Source organism: Hyperolius riggenbachi, chromosome 7 (genome assembly GCF_040937935.1).
Source record: "Hyperolius riggenbachi isolate aHypRig1 chromosome 7, aHypRig1.pri, whole genome shotgun sequence".
NCBI lineage: Eukaryota > Metazoa > Chordata > Amphibia > Anura > Hyperoliidae > Hyperolius > Hyperolius riggenbachi.
In genome coordinates, this window is record NC_090652.1 from 169,529,070 (window position 1) to 169,551,979 (window position 22,910).

Genomic DNA, 22,910 nt, shown 5'->3' on the forward strand with positions numbered 1-22,910 from the left:
GGATAGGTGGTCATCATGGGTACCACTTTTACACCCTCAAGTGTAAAGTCTGGAAACACGACGACCACCTGATAAATAATTGGGATCCAGTTGGTCCCCCTTAGGCCTGGTTCAACATTGGGATCGCAAAAGGAAAATCACAATCGCCTATGGAGTGTGATTGCATTTTTACCAAGCAATTGTGGCTCCATGTTGTCGTGATTGCGTTTTTCGAGTCTCATCCCACAGAATGAGAATGGCATTCTAACTGCCACCGAAATGTTGCACGCAGTGCACCTTTGTGGCATATGCACACCGCAGGCACTGCAAGGATTTACCACAGTGCTTTGCTGAATATCGGCAATCAGCACAGAGCAGAAACGCTCCCCACCAAAAGCACACCAAGTGTGAACTGGCCCTTGAGAGAATCTAATTGGTGATTACAAATTGTTGCAACCTGCAGTGTAGAACTCAGGGGCATATTTAAAATGATTTAAATATACAGCCAAGTTCTACTTATGGCCTACTCCTCCCCACAGCCATACCAATCCTCACCAAAAAGTTGCAAAGCATAGAAGTGCAAACAAACAAAAAAGATGCAGGCCGACAATCGTAATTCTGGAAAATACCGATTGCACTAGCAAAAAACCCGGCAATGCAATTTACATGTTCATCGCCGTGCTGTTGTGATTGGCAAAATGGGCACGATACAATTTTTGAATTGAAATGAGCCTAATACAAATGGGCCCTAATTAGTTGATCTCCCTCTAAGATAGTGTATCATATTCTTTTGTGCCAGAGTACTTTGGCTAATCCAATTGGCAAGAAGTAAATCACATTTTGGCCAATAGGATTGTAAGCCGGCCCACCATGGCAAGGTAGACTCTTAGGGCGGGTTGAGGGAATTGAGTGAGGTATAGGGGATGGCTGTTTTGAAGAGGGATAAGGGGATAGGTGGTCATCATGGGTACCTTTCTTATACCCTTTAAGTGTAAAGTCTGGAAACACGACGACCACCTGATAAATAATTGGGATCCAGTTGGTCACCCTTAGGCCTGGTTCAACATTGGGATCGCAAAAGGCAAATCACAATCGCCTATGGAGTGTGATTGCATTTTTACCAAGCAATTGTGGCTCCATGTTCCAGTGATTGCGTTTTTCGAGTCTCATCCCACAGAATGAGAATGGCATTCTAACTGCCACCGAAATGTTGCACGCAGTGCACCTTTATGACATATGCACACCGCAGGCACTGCAAGGATTTACCACAGTGCTTTGCTGAATACCGGCTATCAGCACAGAGCAGAAACGCTTGATTTGTAATTACAAATTGTTGCAACCTGCAGTGTAGAACTCAGGAGCATATTTAAAATGATTTAAATATACCGCCAAGTTCTACTTATGGCTTCCTCCTCCCCACAGCCATACCAATCCTCACCAGAAAGTTGCAAAGCATAGAAGCGCAAACAAACAAAAAAGATGCAGGCCGACAATCGTAATTCTGGAAAATACCAATTGCACTACCAAAAACCCGGCAATGCAATTTACATGTTCATCGCCGTGCTGTTGCGATTGGCAAAATGGGCACGATACAATTTCTGAATTGAAACGAGCCTAATACAAAAGGGCCCTAATTAGTTGATCTCCCTCTAAGATAGTGTATTATATTCTTTTTTGGCAGAGTACTTTGGCTAATCCAATTGGCTAAAAGTAAATCACATTTTGGCCAATAGGATTGTAAGCCGGCCCACCATGGCAAGGTAGACTCTTAGGGCGGGTTTAAAGGGAAGGGAGTAAGGTATAGGGGATGGCAGTTTTGAAGAGGGATAAGGGGATAGGTGGTCATCATGGGTACCACTTTTACACCCTCAAGTGTAAAGTCTGGAAACACGACGACCACCTGATAAATAATTGGGATCCAGTTGGTCTCCCTTAGGCCTGGTTCAACAATGGGATCACAAAAGGCAAATCACAATCGCCTATGGAGTGTGATTGCATTTTTACCAAGCAATTGTGGCTCCATGTTGCAGTGATTGCGTTTTTCGAGTCTCATCCCACAGAATGAGAATGGCATTCTAACTGCCAGCGAAATGTTGCACGCCGGTATTCAGCAAAGCACTGTGGTAAATCCTTGCAGTGCCTGCGGTGTGCAGGCACTGCAAGGATTTACCACAGTGCTTTGCTGAATACCGGCAATCAGCACAGAGCAGAAACGCTCCCCACCAAAAGCACACCAAGTGTGAACTGGCCCTTGAGAGACTTTGATTGGTAATTACAAATTGTTGCAACCTGCAGTGTAGAACTCAGGAGCATATTTAAAATGATTTAAATATACCGCCAAGTTCTACTTATGGCCTTCTCCTCCCCACAGCCATACCAATCCTCACCAGAAAGTTGCAAAGCATAGAAGTGCAAACAAACAAAAAAGATGCAGGCCGACAATCGTAATTCTGGAAAATACCAATTGCACTAGCAAAAACCCGGCAATGCAATTTACATGTTCATCGCCGTGCTGTTGCTATTGGCAAAATGGGCACGATACAATTTCTGAATTGAAACGAGCCTAATACAGAAGTCCCCAAACTAGTTGATCTCCCTCTAAGATAGTGTATCATATTCTTTTGTGGCAGAGTACTTTGGCTAATCCAATTGGCTAAAAGTAAATCACATTTTGGCCAATAGGATTGTAAGCCGGCCCACCATGGCAAGGTAGACTCTTAGGGCGGGTTGAGGGAATTGATTGAGGTATAGAGGATGGCAGTTTTGAAGAGGGATAAGGGGATAGGTGGTCATCATGGGTACCACTTTTACACCCTCAAGTGTAAAGTGTGGAAACACGACGACCACCTGATAAATAATTGGGATCCAGTTGGTCCCCCTTAGGCCTGGTTCAACATTGGGATCGCAAAAGGAAAATCACAATCGCCTATGGAGTGTGATTGCATTTTTACCAAGCAATTGTGGCTCCATGTTGTCGTGATTGCGTTTTTCGAGTCTCATCCCACAGAATGAGAATGGCATTCTAACTGCCACCGAAATGTTGCACGCAGTGCACCTTTGTGGCATATGCACACCGCAGGCACTGCAAGGATTTACCACAGTGCTTTGCTGAATATCGGCAATCAGCACAGAGCAGAAACGCTCCCCACCAAAAGCACACCAAGTGTGAACTGGCCCTTGAGAGACTCTAATTGGTGATTACAAATTGTTGCAACCTGCAGTGTAGAACTCAGGGGCATATTTAAAATGATTTAAATATACCGCCAAGTTCTACTTATGGCCTACTCCTCCCCACAGCCATACCAATCCTCACCAGAAAGTTGCAAAGCATAGAAGCGCAAACAAACAAAAAAGATGCAGGCCGACAATCGTAATTCTGTAAAATACCAATTGCACTAGCAAAAACCCGGCAATGCACTTTACATGTTCATCGCCGTGCTGTTGCTATTGGCAAAATGGGCACGATACAATTTCTGAATTGAAACGAGCCTAATACAGAAGTCCCCAAACTAGTTGATCTCCCTCTAAGATAGTGTATTATATTCTATTTTGGCAGAGTACTTTGGCTAATCGAATTGGCTAAAAGTAAATCACATTTTGGCCAATAGGATTGTAAGCCGGCCCACCATGGCAAGGTAGACTCTTAGGGTGGGATGAGGGAAGGGAGTGAAGTATAGGGGATGGCTGTTTTGAAGAGGGATAAGGGGATAGGTGGTCATCATGGGTACCTTTTTTTATACCCTCAAGTGTAAAGTCTGGAAACATGACGACCACCTGATAAATAATTGGGATCCAGTTGGTCCCCCTTAGGCCTGGTTCAACATTGGGATCGCAAAAGGCAAATCACAATCGCCTATGGAGTGTGATTGCATTTTTACCAAGCAATTGTGGCTCCATGTTCCAGTGATTGCGTTTTTCGAGTCTCATCCCACAGAATGAGAATGGCATTCTAACTGCTACCAAAATGATGCACGCAGTGCACCTTTGTGGCATATGCACACCGCAGGCACTGCAAGGATTTACCACAGTGCTTTGCTGAATACCGGCTATCAGCACAGAGCAGAAATGCTCCCCACCAAAAGCACACCAAGTGTGAACTGGCCCTTGAGAGAATTTGATTGGTGATTACAAATTGTTGCAACCTGCAGTGTAGAACTCAGGGGCATATTTAAAATGATTTAAATATACCGCCAAGTTCTACTTATGGCCTCCTCCTCCCCACAGCCATACCAATCCTCACCAGAAAGTTGCAAAGCATAGAAGTGCAAACAAACAAAAAAGATGCAGGCCGACAATCGTAATTCTGGAAAATACCAATTGCACTACCAAAAACCCGGCAATGCAATTTACATGTTCACCGCTGTGCTGTTGCTATTGGCAAAATAAGCACGATACAATTTCTGAATTGAAACAAGCCTAATACAAAAGGCCCCTAATTAGTTGATCTCCCTCTAAGATAGTGTATTATATTCTTTTTTGGCAGAGTACTTTGGCTAATCGAATTGGCTAAAAGTAAATCACATTTTGGCCAATAGGATTGTAAGCCGGCCCACCATGGCAAGGTAGACTCTTAGGGCGGGTTGAGGGAAGGAAGTGAGGTATAGGGGATGGCTGTTTTGAAGAGGGATAAGGGGATAGGTGGTCATCATGGGTACCTTTCTTATACCCTCAAGTGTAAAGTCTGGAAACACGAGGACCACCTGATAAATAATTGGGATCCAGTTGGTCCCCCTTAGGCCTGGTTCAACATTGGAATCGCAAAAGGCAAATCACAATCGCCTATGGAGTATGATTGCGTTTTTACCAAGCAATTGTGGCTCCATGTTCCAGTGATTGCGTTTTTCGAGTCTCATCCCACAGAATGAGAATGGCATTCAAACTGCCAGCGAAATGTTGCACGCCGGTATTCAGCAAAGCACTGTGGTAAATCCTTGCAGTGCCTGCGGTGTGCAGGCACTGCAAGGATTTACCACAGTGCTTTGCTGAATACCGGCAATCAGCACAGAGCAGAAACCCTCCCCACCAAAAGCACACCAAGTGTGAACTGGCCCTTGAGAGACTTTGATTGGTAATTACAAATTGTTGCAACCTGCAGTGTAGAACTCAGGAGCATATTTAAAATGATTTAAATATACCGCCAAGTTCTACTTATGGCCTTCTCCTCCCCACAGCCATACCAATCCTCACCAGAAAGTTGCAAAGCATAGAAGTGCAAACAAACAAAAAAGATGCAGGCCGACAATCGTAATTCTGGGAAATACCAATTGCACTAGCAAAAACCCGGCAATGCAATTTACATGTTCATCGCCGTGCTGTTGCGATTGGCAAAATGGGCACGATACAATTTTTGAATTAAAACGAGCCTAATACAAAAGGGCCCTAATTAGTTAATCTCCCTCTAAGATAGTGTATTATATTCTTTTTTGGCAGAGTACTTTGGCTAATCCAATTGGCTAAAAGTAAATCACATTTTGGTTAATAGGATTGTAAGCCGGCCCACAATGGCAAGGTAGACTCTTAGGGCGGGTTAAAGGGAAGGGAGTGAGGTATAGAGGATGGCAGTTTTGAAGAGGGATAAGGGGATATGTGGTCATCATGGGTACCACTTTTACACCCTCAAGTGTAAAGTCTGGAAACACGACGACCACCTGATAAATAATTGGGATCCAGTTGGTCCCCCTTAGGCCTGGTTCAACATTGGGATCGCAAAAGGAAAATCACAATCGCCTATGGAGTGTGATTGCATTTTTACCAAGCAATTGTGGCTCCATGTTGTCGTGATTGCGTTTTTCGAGTCTCATCCCACAGAATGAGAATGGCATTCTAACTGCCACCGAAATGTTGCACGCAGTGCACCTTTGTGGCATATGCACACCGCAGGCACTGCAAGGATTTACCACAGTGCTTTGCTGAATATCGGCAATCAGCACAGAGCAGAAACGCTCCCCACCAAAAGCACACCAAGTGTGAACTGGCCCTTGAGAGAATCTAATTGGTGATTACAAATTGTTGCAACCTGCAGTGTAGAACTCAGGGGCATATTTAAAATGATTTAAATATACAGCCAAGTTCTACTTATGGCCTACTCCTCCCCATAGCCATACCAATCCTCACCAAAAAGTTGCAAAGCATAGAAGTGCAAACAAACAAAAAAGATGCAGGCCGACAATCGTAATTCTGGAAAATACCGATTGCACTAGCAAAAAACCCGGCAATGCAATTTACATGTTCATCGCCGTGCTGTTGTGATTGGCAAAATGGGCACGATACAATTTTTGAATTGAAATGAGCCTAATACAAATGGGCCCTAATTAGTTGATCTCCCTCTAAGATAGTGTATCATATTCTTTTGTGCCAGAGTACTTTGGCTAATCCAATTGGCAAGAAGTAAATCACATTTTGGCCAATAGGATTGTAAGCCGGCCCACCATGGCAAGGTAGACTCTTAGGGCGGGTTGAGGGAATTGAGTGAGGTATAGGGGATGGCTGTTTTGGAGAGGGATAAGGGGATAGGTGGTCATCATGGGTACCTTTCTCATACCCTTTAAGTGTAAAGTCTGGAAACACGACGACCACCTGATAAATAATTGGGATCCAGTTGGTCCCCCTTAGGCCTGGTTCAACATTGGGATCGCAAAAGGCAAATCACAATCGCCTATGGAGTGTGATTGCATTTTTACCAAGCAATTGTGGCTCCATGTTCCAGTGATTGCGTTTTTCGAGTCTCATCCCACAGAATGAGAATGGCATTCTAACTGCCACCGAAATGTTGCACGCAGTGCACCTTTATGACATATGCACACCGCAGGCACTGCAAGGATTTACCACAGTGCTTTGCTGAATACCGGCTATCAGCACAGAGCAGAAACGCTTGATTTGTAATTACAAATTGTTGCAACCTGCAGTGTAGAACTCAGGAGCATATTTAAAATGATTTAAATATACCGCCAAGTTCTACTTATGGCTTCCTCCTCCCCACAGCCATACCAATCCTCACCAGAAAGTTGCAAAGCATAGAAGCGCAAACAAACAAAAAAGATGCAGGCCGACAATCGTAATTCTGGAAAATACCAATTGCACTAGCAAAAACCCGGCAATGCAATTTACATGTTCATCGCCGTGCTGTTGCGATTGGCAAAATGGGCACGATACAATTTCTGAATTGAAACGAGCCTAATACAAAAGGGCCCTAATTAGTTGATCTCCCTCTAAGATAGTGTATTATATTCTTTTTTGGCAGAGTACTTTGGCTAATCCAATTGGCTAAAAGTAAATCACATTTTGGCCAATAGGATTGTAAGCCGGCCCACCATGGCAAGGTAGACTCTTAGGGCGGGTTTAAAGGGAAGGGAGTAAGGTATAGGGGATGGCAGTTTTGAAGAGGGATAAGGGGATAGGTGGTCATCATGGGTACCACTTTTACACCCTCAAGTGTAAAGTCTGGAAACACGACGACCACCTGATAAATAATTGGGATCCAGTTGGTCTCCCTTAGGCCTGGTTCAACAATGGGATCACAAAAGGCAAATCACAATCGCCTATGGAGTGTGATTGCATTTTTACCAAGCAATTGTGGCTCCATGTTGCAGTGATTGCGTTTTTCGAGTCTCATCCCACAGAATGAGAATGGCATTCTAACTGCCAGCGAAATGTTGCACGCCGGTATTCAGCAAAGCACTGTGGTAAATCCTTGCAGTGCCTGCGGTGTGCAGGCACTGCAAGGATTTACCACAGTGCTTTGCTGAATACCGGCAATCAGCACAGAGCAGAAACCCTCCCCACCAAAAGCACACCAAGTGTGAACTGGCCCTTGAGAGACTTTGATTGGTAATTACAAATTGTTGCAACCTGCAGTGTAGAACTCAGGAGCATATTTAAAATGATTTAAATATACCGCCAAGTTCTACTTATGGCCTTCTCCTCCCCACAGCCATACCAATCCTCACCAGAAAGTTGCAAAGCATAGAAGTGCAAACAAACAAAAAAGATGCAGGCCGACAATCGTAATTCTGGAAAATACCAATTGCACTAGCAAAAACCCGGCAATGCAATTTACATGTTCATTGCCGTGCTGTTGCGATTGGCAAAATGGGCACGATACAATTTTTGAATTGAAACGAGCCTAATACAAAAGGGCCCTAATTAGTTAATCTCCCTCTAAGATAGTGTATTATATTCTTTTTTGACAGAGTACTTTGGCTAATCCAATTGGCTAAAAGTAAATCACATTTTGGTTAATAGGATTGTAAGCCGGCCCACAATGGCAAGGTAGACTCTTAGGGCGGGTTAAAGGGAAGGGAGTGAGGTATAGAGGATGGCAGTTTTGAAGAGGGATAAGGGGATAGGTGGTCATCATGGGTACCACTTTTACACCCTCAAGTGTAAAGTCTGGAAACACGACGACCACCTGATAAATAATTGGGATCCAGTTGGTCCCCCTTAGGCCTGGTTCAACATTGGGATCGCAAAAGGAAAATCACAATCGCCTATGGAGTGTGATTGCATTTTTACCAAGCAATTGTGGCTCCATGTTGTCGTGATTGCGTTTTTCGAGTCTCATCCCACAGAATGAGAATGGCATTCTAACTGCCACCGAAATGTTGCACGCAGTGCACCTTTGTGGCATATGCACACCGCAGGCACTGCAAGGATTTACCACAGTGCTTTGCTGAATACCGGCAATCAGCACAGAGCAGAAACCCTCCCCACCAAAAGCACACCAAGTGTGAACTGGCCCTTGAGAGACTTTGATTGGTAATTACAAATTGTTGCAACCTGCAGTGTAGAACTCAGGAGCATATTTAAAATGATTTAAATATACCGCCAAGTTCTACTTATGGCCTTCTCCTCCCCACAGCCATACCAATCCTCACCAGAAAGTTGCAAAGCATAGAAGTGCAAACAAACAAAAAAGATGCAGGCCGACAATCGTAATTCTGGAAAATACCGATTGCACTAGCAAAAACCCGGCAATGCAATTTACATGTTCATCGCCGTGCTGTTGCTATTGGCAAAATGGGCACGATACAATTTCTGAATTGAAACGAGCCTAATACAAAAGTCCCCTAATTAGTTGATCTCCCTCTAAGATAGTGTATTATATTCTATTTTGGCAGAGTACTATGGCTAATCGAATTGGCTAAAAGTAAATCACATTTTGGCCAATAGGATTGTAAGCCGGCCCACCATGGCAAGGTAGACTCTTAGGGCGGGTTGAGGGAAGGGAGTGAGGTATAGGGGATGGCTGTTTTGAAGAGTGATAAGGGGATAGGTGGTCATCATGGGTACCTTTCTTATACCCTCAAGTGTAAAGTCTGGAAACACGACGACCACCTGATAAATAATTGGGATCCAGTTGGTCCCCCTTAGGCCTGGTTCAACATTGGGATCGCAAAAGGCAAATCACAATCGCCTATGGAGTGTGATTGCATTTTTACCAAGCAATTGTGGCTCCATGTTCCAGTGATTGCGTTTTTCGAGTCTCATCCCACAGAATGAGAATGGCATTCTAACTGCCAGCGAAATGTTGCACGCAGTGCACCTTTGCGACATATGCACACCGCAGGCACTGCAAGGATTTACCACAGTGCTTTGCTGAATACCGGCAATCAGCACAGAGCAGAAACGCTCCCCACCAAAAGCACACCAAGTGTGAACTGGCCCTTGAGAGACTTTGATTGGTAATTACAAATTGTTGCAACCTGCAGTGTAGAACTCTGGAGCATATTTAAAATGATTTTAATATACCGCCAATTTCTACTTATGGCCTTCTCCTCCCCACAGCCATATTAATCCTCACCAGAAAGTTGCAAAGCATAGAAGTGCAAACAAACAAAAAAGATGCAGGCCGACAATCGTAATTCTGAAAAATACCAATTGCACTAGCAAAAACCCGGCAATGCAATTTACATGTTCATCGCCATGCTGTTGCGATTGGCAAAATGGGCACGATACAATTTTTGAATTGAAACGAGCCTAATACAAAAGGGCCCTAATTAGTTAATCTCCCTCTAAGATAGTGTATTATATTCTTTTTTGGCAGAGTACTTTGGCTAATCCAATTGGCTAAAAGTAAATCACATTTTGGTTAATAGGATTGTAAGCCGGCCCACAATGGCAAGGTAGACTCTTAGGGCGGGTTAAAGGGAAGGGAGAGAGGATGGCAGTTTTGAAGAGGGATAAGGGGATAGGTGGTCATCATGGGTACCACTTTTACACCCTCAAGTGTAAAGTCTGGAAACACGACGACCACCTGATAAATAATTGGGATCCAGTTGGTCCCCCTTAGGCCTGGTTCAACATTGGGATCGCAAAAGGAAAATCACAATCGCCTATGGAGTGTGATTGCATTTTTACCAAGCAATTCTGGCTCCATGTTGTCGTGATTGCGTTTTTCGAGTCTCATCCCACAGAATGAGAATGGCATTCTAACTGCCACCGAAATGTTGCACGCAGTGCACCTTTGCGACATATGCACACCGCAGGCACTGCAAGGATTTACCACAGTGCTTTGCTGAATACCGGCTATCAGCACAGAGCAGAAACGCTCCCCACCAAAAGCACACCAAGTGTGAACTGGCCCTTGAGAGACTTTGATTGGTGATTACAAATTGTTGCAACCTGCAGTGTAGAACTCAGGAGCATATTTAAAATGATTTAAATATACCGCCAAGTTCTACTTATGGCCTTCTCCTCCCCACAGCCATACCAATCCTCACCAGAAAGTTGCAAAGCATAGAAGTGCAAACAAACAAAAAAGATGCAGGCCGACAATCGTAATTCTGGAAAATACCGATTGCACTAGCAAAAACCCGGCAATGCAATTTACATGTTCATCGCCGTGCTGTTGCTATTGGCAAAATGGGCACGATACAATTTCTGAATTGAAACGAGCCTAATACAAAAGTCCCCTAATTAGTTGATCTCCCTCTAAGATAGTGTATTATATTCTATTTTGGCAGAGTACTATGGCTAATCGAATTGGCTAAAAGTAAATCACATTTTGGCCAATAGGATTGTAAGCCGGCCCACCATGGCAAGGTAGACTCTTAGGGCGGGTTGAGGGAAGGGAGTGAGGTATAGGGGATGGCTGTTTTGAAGAGTGATAAGGGGATAGGTGGTCATCATGGGTACCTTTCTTATACCCTCAAGTGTAAAGTCTGGAAACACGACGACCACCTGATAAATAATTGGGATCCAGTTGGTCCCCCTTAGGCCTGGTTCAACATTGGGATCACAAAAGGCAAATCACAATCGCCTATGGAGTGTGATTGCATTTTTACCAAGCAATTGTGGCTCCATGTTCCAGTGATTGCGTTTTTCGAGTCTCATCCCACAGAATGAGAATGGCATTCTAACTGCCACCGAAATGTTGCATGCAGTGCTCCTTTGGGACATATGCATACCGCAGGCACTGCAAGGATTTACCACAGTGCTTTGCTGAATACCGGCTATCAGCACAGAGCAGAAACGCTCCCCACCAAAAGCACACCAAGTGTGAACTGGCCCTTGAGAGACTTTGATTGGTAATTACAAATTGTTGCAACCTGCAGTGTAGAACTCTGGAGCATATTTAAAATTATTTTAATATACCGCCAATTTCTACTTATGGCCTTCTCCTCCCCACAGCCATACCAATCCTCACCAGAAAGTTGCAAAGCATAGAAGTGCAAACAAACAAAAAAGATGCAGGCCGACAGTCGTAATTCTGGAAAATACCGATTGCACCAGCAAAAACCCGGTAATGCAATTTACATGTTCATCGCCGTGCTGTTGCGATTGGCAAAATGGGCACGATACAATTTTTGAATTGAAATGAGCCTAATACAAATGGGCCCTAATTAGTTGATCTCCCTCTAAGATAGTGTATTATATTCTTTTTTGGCAGAGTACTTTGGCTAATCCAATTGGCTAAAAGTAAATCACATTTTGGCCAATAGGATTGTAAGCCGGCCCACCATGGCAAGGTAGACTCTTAGGGCGGGTTAAAGGGAAGGGAGTGAGGTATAGAGGATGGCAGTTTTGAAGAGGGATAAGGGGACAGGTGGTCATCATGGGTACCACTTTTACACCCTCAAGTGTAAAGTCTTGAAACACGACGACCACCTGATAAATAATTGGGATCCAGTTGGTCCCCCTTCGGCCTGGTTTCACATTGGGATCGCAAAAGGCAAATCACAATCGCCTATGGAGTGTGATTGCATTTTTACCAAGCAATTGTGGCTCCATGTTGCAGTGATTGCGTTTTTCGAGTCTCATCCCACAGAATGAGAATCGCATTCTAACTGCCACCGAAATGTTGCACGCAGTGCACCTTTGTGGCATATGCACACCGCAGGCACTGCAAGGATTTACCCCAGTGCTTTGCTGAATACCGGCTATCAGCACAGAGCAGAAATGCTCCCCACCAAGAGCACACCAAGTGTGAACTGGCCCTTGAGAGAATTTGATTGGTGATTACAAACTGTTGCAACCTGCAGTGTAGAACTCAGGGGCATATTTAAAATGATTTAAATATACCGCCAAGTTCTACTTATGGCCTCCTCCTCCCCACAGCCATACCAATCCTCACCAGAAAGTTGCAAAGCATAGAAGCGCAAACAAACAAAAAAGATGCAGGCCGACAATCGTAATTCTGGAAAAAAAAAACAATTGCACTAGCAAAAACCCGGCAATGCAATTTACATGTTCACCGCTGTGCTGTTGCTATTGGCAAAATAAGCACGATACAATTTCTGAATTGAAACAAGCCTAATACAAAAGGCCCCTAATTAGTTGATCTCCCTCTAAGATAGTGTATTATATTCTTTTTTGGCAGAGTACTTTGGCTAATCGAATTGGCTAAAAGTAAATCACATTTTGGCCAATAGGATTGTAAGCCGGCCCACCATGGCAAGGTAGACTCTTAGGGTGGGTTGAGGGAAGGGAGTGAGGTATAGAGGATGGCAGTTTTGAAGAGGGATAAGGGGATAGGTGGTCATCATGGGTACCTTTCTTATACCCTCAAGTGTAAAGTCTGGAAACACGACGACCACCTGATAAATAATTGGGATCCAGTTGGTCCCCCTTTGGCCTGGTTCAACATTGAGATCGCAAAAGGCAAATCACAATCGCCTATGGAGTGTGATTGCATTTTTACCAAGCAATTGTGGCTCCATGTTCCAGTGATTGCGTTTTTCGAGTCTCATCCCACAGAATGAGAATGGCATTCTAACTGCCACCGAAATGTTGCACGCAGTGCACCTTTGCGACATATGCAAACAGCAGGCACTGCAAGGATTTACCACAGTGCTTTGCTGAATACCGGCATTCAGCACAGAGCAGAAACGCTCCCCACCAAAAGCACACCAAGTGTGAACTGGCCCTTGAGAGACTTTGATTGGTAATTACAAATTGTTGCAACCTGCAGTGTAGAACTCAGGAGCATATTTAAAATGATTTTAATATACCGCCAAGTTCTACTTATGGCCTTCTCCTCCCCACAGCCATACCAATCCTCACCAGAAAGTTGCAAAGCATAGAAGTGCAAACAAACAAAAAAGATGCAGGCCGACAATCGTAATTCTGGAAAATACCGATTGCACTAGCAAAACCCCGGCAATGCAATTTACATGTTCATCGCCGTGCTGTTGCGATTGGCAAAATGGGCACGATACAATTTTTGAATTGAAATGAGCCTAATACAAATGGGCCCTAATTAGTTGATCTCCCTCTAAGATAGTGTATTTTATTCTTTTTTGGCAGAGTACTTTGGCTAATCCAATTGGCTAAAAGTAAATCACATTTTGGCCAATAGGATTGTAAGCCGGCCCACCATGGCAAGGTAGACTCTTAGGGCGGGTTAAAGGGAAGGGAGTGAGGTATAGAGGATGGCAGTTTTGAAGAGGGATAAGGGGATAGGTGGTCATCATGGGTACCACTTTTACACCCTCAAGTGTAAAGTCTGGAAACACGACGACCACCTGATAAATAATTGGGATCCAGTTGGTCTCCCTTCGGCCTGGTTTAACATTGGGATCGCAAAAGGCAAATCACAATCGCCTATGGAGTGTGATTGCATTTTTACCAAGCAATTGTGGCTCCATGTTGCAGTGATTGCGTTTTTCGAGTCTCATCCCACAGAATGAGAATGGCATTCTAACTGCCACCGAAATGTAGCATGCAGTGCACCTTTGTGGTATATTCACACCGCAGGCACTGCAAGGATTTACCACAGTGCTTTGCTGAATACCGGCTATCAGCACAGAGCCGAAATGCTCCCTACCAAAAGCACACCAAGTGTGAACTGGCCCTTGAGAGAATTTATTGGTGATTACAAATTGTTGCAACCTGCAGTGTAGAACTCAGGGGCATATTTAAAATGATTTAAATATATCACCAAGTTCTACTTATGGCCTCCTCCTCCCCACAGCCATACCAATCCTCAGCAGAAAGTTGCAAACCATAGAAGCGAACAAACAAAAAAGATGCAGGCCGACAATCGTAATTCTGGAAAATACCAATTGCACTAGCAAAAACCCGGCAATGCAATTTACATGTTCACCGCTGTGCTGTTGCTATTGGCAAAATAAGCACGATACAATTTCTGAATTGAAACGAGCCTAATACATTGATCTCCCTCTAAGATAGTGTATTATATTATTTTTTGGCAGAGTACTTTGGCTAATCCAATTGGCTAAAAGTAAATCACATTTTGGCCAATAGGATTGTAAGCCGGCCCACCATGGCAAAGTAGACTCTTAGGGTGGGTTGAGGGAAGCGAGTGAGGTATAGGGGATGGCTGTTTTGAAGAGGGATAAGGGGATAGGTGGTCATCATGGGTACCTTTCTTATACCCTCAAGTGTAAAGTCTGGAAACACGACGACCACCTGATAAATAATTGGGATCCAGTTGGTCCCCCTTAGGCCTGGTTCAACATTGGGATCGCAAAAGGCAAATCACAATCGCCTAGGGAGTGTGATTGCATTTTTACCAAGGAATTGTGGCTCCATGTGACAGTGGTTGCATTTTTCGAGTCTCATCCCACAGAATGAGAATGGCATTCTAACTGCCACTGAAATGTTACACGCAGTGCACCTTTGCGACATATGCACACAGCAGGCACTGCAAGGATTTACCACAGTGCTTTGCTGAATACCGGCTATCAGCAAAGAGAAGAAACGCTCTTCACCAAATGCACACCAAGTGCGAACTGGCCCTGAGAGAATTTGATAGCTGATTATAAATTGTTGCAACCTGTAGTGTAGAACTCAGGGGAATATTTAAAATGATTTAAATATACCCCCAAGTTCTACTTATGGCCTCCTCCTCCCCACAGCCATACCAATCCTCACCAGAAAGTTACAAAGCATAGAAGCACAAACAAACAACAAAGATGCAGGCCGACAATCGTAATTCTGGAAAATACCAATTGCACTAGCAAAAACCCGGCAATGCAATTTACATGTTCATCGCCGTGCTGTTGCTATTGGCAAAATGGGGACGTTACAATTTTTAAATCGAAACGAGCCTAATTTAAAAGGGCCCTAATTAGTTGATCTCCCTCTAAGATGGTTTATTATATTTTTTTTTGGCAGAGTACTTTGGCTAATCGAATTGGCTAAAAGGTAATCACTTTTTGGCCAGTAGGATTGTAAGCCGGCCCACCATGGCAAGTTAGACTCTTAGGGCGGGTTGGGGGAAGGGAGTGAGAGAGGTATAGGGGATGGCAGTTTTGAAGAGGGATAAGGGGATAGGTGGTCATCATGGGTACCACTCTTACACCCTCAAGTGTAAAGTCTGGAAACACGACGACCACCTGATAATTAATTGGGATCCAGTTGGTCCCCCTTAGGCCTGGTTCAACTTTGGGATCGCAAAAGGCAAATCACAATCGCCCATGGAGTGTGATTGCGTTTTTACCAAGCAATTGTGTCTCCATGTTGCAGTGATTGCGTTTTTCGAGTCTCATTCCAGAGAATGAGAATGGCATTCTAACTGCCACCGAAATGTTGCATGCAGTGCACCTTTGCAAAATATGCACACTGCAGGCAGTGCAAAGATTTACCAGAGTGCTTTGCTGAATATCGGCTATCAGCAAAGAGCAGAAATGCCACCCCACCAAAAGCACTCCAAGCACCAACAAATTAACAAATTACTGTGCGCGGTACAAAGTAAAAACATGGGGTGTATTGTAATATAGAAAAAATGTATACACCAAATATAAACTGGTTTAAAATTCAGACTTGGCAGACAAAGTAATTACAGTGACATATGTTACATGATGAATAAATGTATAACACATTTCAAGACACAACATGTTGAGAGAGCCTTGTCCTTGTGAGCTTACAATCTATGGGAATTGGGGGGATGGGGTAGTAAAGAACATGCATACCAAGAGGTGATGTGTTTTTAGGTTTCCTGGTTAGGAGCACAACTTGGCCAGAGGCTGATGTGGGAGTGGCCTAAGTTGACATGTGTATGCTTGTTGGAAAATGTATCTATCAAGTGTGATGCTTTTTCAGGACCATATACTAGCACAGAGTAATAATTCATAGCAGCAATTTATAGCTGTTGCATGAAATAACTAGAGAATTATTGCCACCCTGTCATCCTATAAATTGTAACACCAGATTACTATCAAGTGTGACCATGTTTCAGGGCCGTATACAGTCACGCTATGTCAGTCAGTTGTAAATGGTGGTGAGAAATGACTTTCGGGTACCTCTCCCATTTGTAGAGCTGCAGGACTGTCTTACAGGATATAATATATATAATCCGAACATTTATATAGAGCTTTTCTCCTTTTGGACTTAAAGCGCTCAAGAGCTGCAGCCACCGGGACACGCTCAAGAAGCCACCCTGCAGTGTTAGGGAGTCTTGCCTTGAACTCCTTACTGAATAGGTACTGACCGTAACCAGGATTCGAACCCTGGTCTCCCATGTCAAAGGCATAGCCCTTAACCAGTACTCTATTCAGCCACTTGTAGGATGTATTCTCTGCAGAATCCGGCACCCGGCCTCCAGTACTGCAGAGTGACCAGGATCTGCTTTCCATTCCGTCCTCTTCCCCAATGTGCATCCATACTAGAACTGCAGTGAAAAGCACCACCTGAGAGGGCGTGTGCCAGCGGCTCCCAGCATCCTCTATCTATACCCAGCTGAGTATTGTGAGGTCATCAAGTAATCCTGAACAGGGCAGTTTCTAGGCAAAAATACACCCAGGGCGAAGGTGTGAAAAGTGCACCCCCCCCCCCCTCCACGTGGAGCCAGGTATAGGTGCCTGCAGTATGGGTTAGCAAGGTCTAGTTGAACTCAGTATAGGGAGCCAGCTATAAGTCCCCCCAGTATAGGTAGCCAGGCATAGGTGCCCCAGTATAGGTAGCCAGCTATAGGTCCCCACAGTATAGGTTAGCCAGGTAGGTGCCTCCAGTATAGGTATGAAGCATAGGTTAGATAGGCAGGTGTCCCCGCTATTGGTTAGATAGGTAGGTGCCCCCAGTAAAGGTTAGCTAGGTGGGTGCCTCCAATATAGGTAGCCAGAATAATTGCCCCCAGTATAGGCTAGCTAGGTAGGCGCCCCCAGTATAGGCTAGATAGGTAGGTGCCCACAGTATAGGCTAGATTGGTAGGTGCCCCCAGTATAGGTTAGATAGGTAGCGTGCCCCCAATAAAGGTTAGATAGGTAGCTGCCCCAAATATAGGTTAGATAGGTAGCTGCCCCCAGTAAAGGCTGGATAGGTAGGTGCCCCCAGTACAGGTTAGATAGGTCGGTGCCCCAGTATTTGTTAGATAGGTAGGTGCCTCCAGTATAGGCTAGATAAGTAGGAGCACCCAGTACAGGTTAGATAGTTAACTGCCCCCAGTATAGGTTATATAGGTAGCTACCTGAAAAATAGGTAGCTGCCCCCAGTATAGGTTAGATAGGTAGGTACTCCCAGTATAGGTTAGATAGGTAAGTGCCACCAGTACAGGTTAGCTAGGTGGGTGCCTCCAATGTAGGTAGCCAGAATAGTTGCCCACCGTATAGGCTAGCTAAGTAGGCGCCCCCAGCATAGGTTAGCTAGGTAAGTGCCCCCAATATAGGTTAGATAGGTATGTGCCCCCAGTACAGGCTAGATAGGTAGGTGCCCCCAGTACAGGTTAGATAGGTAGGTGCCCCCAGTATAAGTTAGATAGGTAGGTGCCTCCAGTATAGGTCAGATAGGTAGGAGCCCCAAGTACTGGTTAGATAGGTAGCTGCCCCGTATAGGTTAGATAGGGAGGTGCCCCCAGTACAGGTTAGAAAGGTAGCTGCCCTCCGTATAGCTTAGATAGGTAGGTATGACAAAAAAGTTAGTCGGGAGCCTCATATACAATGTATCAAAAATATTTTTACTCCAAAAGCATAGTGTGAACACCCCCCCCCCCTCCCCACCATTTAAACCCATAAAAATGGCTGCAGTTGCGATAGAGGATGGTAGGCCTAGTGCTAGATGAATTTGGAGTGCACTCCGATTATTCAAGCATAAGCAACAGTTACCAATAGAGTATTTCTTTGGGGCCCCCTTTATGTAAACTCAGGATGCTATTAATCCTTGTGATGTTCTCTATAGGTATCCGGGTCATGTGCCATATGTCATGGATAGCATATGATGAATAGACTTCAGCCTCTTACTTTAGCTCCCCTTTTTATATGCAGAACATACACAGCAATTTTTCTAAGCAGACCGGCACTCGCCGGGACTCACCTGTCCTTTTGTATAAGCGTATTACGCTATAATGGCGGGTACTTCCGGCATTAGCAACGTCCATATGCCAGGTTCCCTTGCGTGCCACTCATCTGCCGCTGTCCGTTTATGTGCACTGGCTACTTCTGCCGTTCGGGCGTTTTGAAGCAGGAACCAGGATGCTGGGAAGAGAGCGAGGCCGTACACCGAGATCCGTCACATGACCGCAGCCTAACGTTTCACCCGGCGTTGGGTTTCTTCAGACAGGTAGGTACCTGCAATGTAGGTTAGATAGGTAGGTGCCCCCAGTATAGGTTAGGTAGGTAGGTACCCCAAGTATAGGCTAGTTAGGTAGGTGACCCCAGTATAGGTTAGATAGGTAGGTACCCCCTGTATAGGTTAGATAGATAGGTACCCCCTTGTATAGGTTAGATAGGTAGGTGCCCCCAGTATAGGTTAGATAGGTAGGTACCAGCAATATAGGTTAGATAGGTAGCTGGACCCAGTATAGGTTAGATAGGTAGGTGCTCTCAGTATAGGTTAGATAGGTAGGTGCCCCCAGTATAGGTTAGATAGGTAGGTGCTTGCAGTATAGGTTAGATAGGTAGGTGCCCCCCAGTATAGGCTAGATAGGTAGGTGCCCCCCAGTATAGGCTATATAGGTAGGTACCCCCAGTATAGGCTAGATAGGTAGCTGCCCCCAGTATAGGCTAGATAGGTAGCTGCCCCCAGTATAGGTTAGATAGGTAGGTACCCCAGTATAGGCTATATAGGTAGGTGCCCCCAGTATAGGTTAGATAGGGAGGTACCCCCTGTATGGGTTAGATAGGTAGGTGCCCCCAGTATAGGTTAGATAGGTAGGTACCTGCAATATAGGTTAGATAGGTAGCTGCCCCCAGTACAGGTTAGATAGGTAGGTACTACCAGTATACGTTAGATAGGTAGCTGCCCCAGTATAGGTTAGATAGTTAGGTACCAGAAATATAGGTTACATAGGTAGCTGCCCACAGTATAGGTTAGATAGGTAGGTACTACCAGTATAGGTTAGATAGGTAGGTACCCCCAGTATAGGTAAGATGGGTAGCTGCCCCCAGTATCGGCTAGATAGGCAGGTACCCTCCTCGCCCCATCATGGAGGGGGGAGTCAGCCGAGAGGAGAACGACCCGACCTCTCCCTCTCTTCCTCTCCCGGGCCGCCCTCCGTGATCCCCCTCCGATGCAGAGTAAAGCGCAGCAGGAAGCAATGTAGAGAGCAACTCACCTGCCCGAGTTTCATTTGCCGGTCACTAGCCGTGGGTCTCCTCCTCTGCATAGCCGCTTATACACACTACACTTCCTGCTAAACAGGTACCCCCAAATAGGAAGTATAGTGTGTATAAGCGGCTATGCAGAGGAGGAGACCAGCGGTTAGTGACCGCCGGCGAATGGAACTCAGGCAGGTGAGTTGCTCTCTACATTGCTTCCTGCTGCGCTTCACTCTGCATCGGAGGGGGAGCATGGAGGGTGGCCTTGGAGAGGAAGGGAGGGAGAGGTCGGGCCGCTCTCCCCACAGCTGCAGCTCCCCCTCCTTCACTGCGCCCCCCCTCAGAGCGGCCGCACGGCCCTACAAAACGGGCCTGATCCTGACTTTATGGAAGGAGTTAGTAAGCCTGAGGTAGAGAATATAACCCTGTGAGACAATCATAACCATAAAGAAAAAGTAACATTAATAAGCAGATATACTGTAAGATAGAACAAAATAGCACACAAATATGTAAATAAAACTGTGCCCCATTGTAGAATGGAATCTCCACTTTCACACATATCATACATGATTAGATAATGACTCAGATGCTTCCAGCTAGTTGTTATGTCTGGTACATACACACCATGCAATTTCCCGTCAGATAGACGGGTCCAAACGATGATTTCTGACAGGTCCTATCTGATCTGATTTCTGATCATTTTTCTGATGCATTTTTTGTAGAAGTTTTTTGAAAGTTGATTGGAAAAAAGATCTGAAATCAGATCGGACCTGTTGGAAATTATCGATTCGATCCGTCTATCTGAAGGAAATTGCATGGTGTGACCCAGGCATAACACCTATAGGATGTAGTCTTCCCAGTGAGTAAATCCTGGTACACACTTTCAATTATGATTGGCCAATCACTAACTAACCTTACCAACATGCACTATGGGAGCCAACATATATTGGATTTAATAAGCAGATTGTGTAGGTAAACAATCATACTATATATAGGCCAGTGTTCTCCTCAGGCTCTTTTAGCCGGGTGCTCCACCTGGCTAGTTTTGGTGAGCACCCGGCTGTCTTCGGCTCATCTCCTCCTCTGCTGTAAGCAGAGAAGCACCGGCCCTGCATTCTGTCATATCACCCCACCCGGCTACTTTTTCATGCCACCCGGCTGGAAACATTTTCTGGGGAGAACACTGTTGGCTAGGTTCACACTTGCTCCGTTAAAGTATCTGTGGCTCCGTTTTTCAGGCCGGATCAAAACTGGAGCCACGGATACCAGTGTTAAAGATAGCAGTTCTATTCACCCGGATCCGTCTGCGTTTAGTGGGACCCGTTTTTTAAACCTGAACGGACGGTTCGGATTTGCAACATTTTCAAGGACCCCCACTAGCTGGAGGTAGAGCAGGGACGGGGGACCCAGGTGAGGGGGGGGGGAAGCAACCCCCCCCCCCTCCCCGCTGCCGTTTCCACAAACTGGAAACATCCCCTGTGGCTATACCTTAGTCTCCATTTTGTTTGGGGGGGAAAAAAACGGATCCGTTTAAAATGGATTTGATCCTGAACGGACAAGTGTGGACCTAGTCATAGGTGGTATAATTGGTCAGTTATTGGCCAATCATAATTGAAAGTGTGTACCAGGATTAAGAAACTAGTCCTTGATTCTAGTGGTAGCTCATGCCTACTCCGTTAGGTGGGTCCCAGTAGCCCCAGATATTCTGAAACCTGAGCTCTTGCTCTTGTACTAAACATGTCAAACGTTCCATCGTTTTGCCATGATTGGCCCGTTTGGTGTTAGTAGTTTTCAGATCATCAATGTGGCCGATTTTGATCGATTTGATCTATCTGACAGGATGGAAAATCTAGGTCGATCTATGGCCCATAGAGTTGCATTGGATCGAATGGTCCAATAATGCATTTATATCTATTTCCAATAGATTTAATTCTGAAATCTATTGGAAATCTGTTCCTAGTGTGTGGAACACATCAGATAGATTTCTGTCAGATTGGACTTGACAGGCATCTGCCAGAAATCTATCTGATGGTCAAATCTGCTGCAAATCTATAAGTGTATAGCCACCTTTACACTCAGCTCATACTTACTGCTTAAAACTGACTGAGGCTGGGTGCACATAACAGAGCGTGAAAGGTTGTGTTTTCTGTCATGTGTGGGGGGTTTTGTGTGCGTTTTATTACGTTTGCGTTTTTTCCTTGCAGATGCATTTTTCAAACGTTTTGCGTGCGTTTCTGCGTGTTCTGCATATAAAAAACCCATATGCGTTTTGTACTCACTTTTCAATTGCGCTTTATGCTAATCACTAGGAAGACAACAGGAAGTGGAAATACATCAGAATTTTTTTTTATATAAAAACGCATGGAAAACGCATAAAAACCGCATACGATTGCATTCCCATTGTCTTTCATTATGTGTGTTTTTGAATATTATGCAACAAAACCTGAATTTTAAAAACGCATGTTTGAAAACTCATATGCGTATTTATATGCATTTTTTTCCGCGGCCCATCGACTTCCATTAGCGAATAATGTTCTGCAACGTTAGCGTTTCGGCTAAGTGTGCACCTAGCCTGTATGTTCTCTATTCCATATACTTATTCTTTCTATATGCATCCTCTATGTATAGCCAGCTAAGTATTGTGAGGTCATCAGGTAATCCCAGCATCCTCTATACCCACCTGAGTATTGTGAGGTCATCAGGTAATCCCAGCATCCTCTATACCTAGCTGAGTATTGTGAGGTCATCAAATAATCCCAGCATCCTCTATACCCATCTGAGCATTGTGAGGTCATCAGGTAATCCCAGCATCCTCTATTTGTAACCAGCTGAGTATTGTGAGGTCATCAGGTGGGAAAAAAACAGCTGTAACTGATCAGTCAAGTTTTCATCTGGAAAGACAATTTACAGCATGTAATTGATAATGTATTCTGTACTAGGGATTTGATGATATTTACTTCTTTTCATAATTCACAATGATGTAATGCTTCCTGAGTGAGG

General features: G+C 44.7%; 1 protein-coding gene across 1 annotated transcript in view; it reads right to left on the reverse strand.

The window, feature by feature from the left end:
* Positions 1-18,737, reverse strand: part of MYO1B (myosin IB) — a 927,952-nt gene extending 909,215 nt beyond the window's left edge. Inside the window, exon 1 of the mRNA XM_068244859.1 lies at positions 18,688-18,737. The gene's annotated coding sequence lies outside the window, so the exon portion shown is untranslated. The remainder of the gene's footprint in view (positions 1-18,687) is intronic.
* Positions 18,738-22,910: the final 4,173 nt, after the last annotated feature.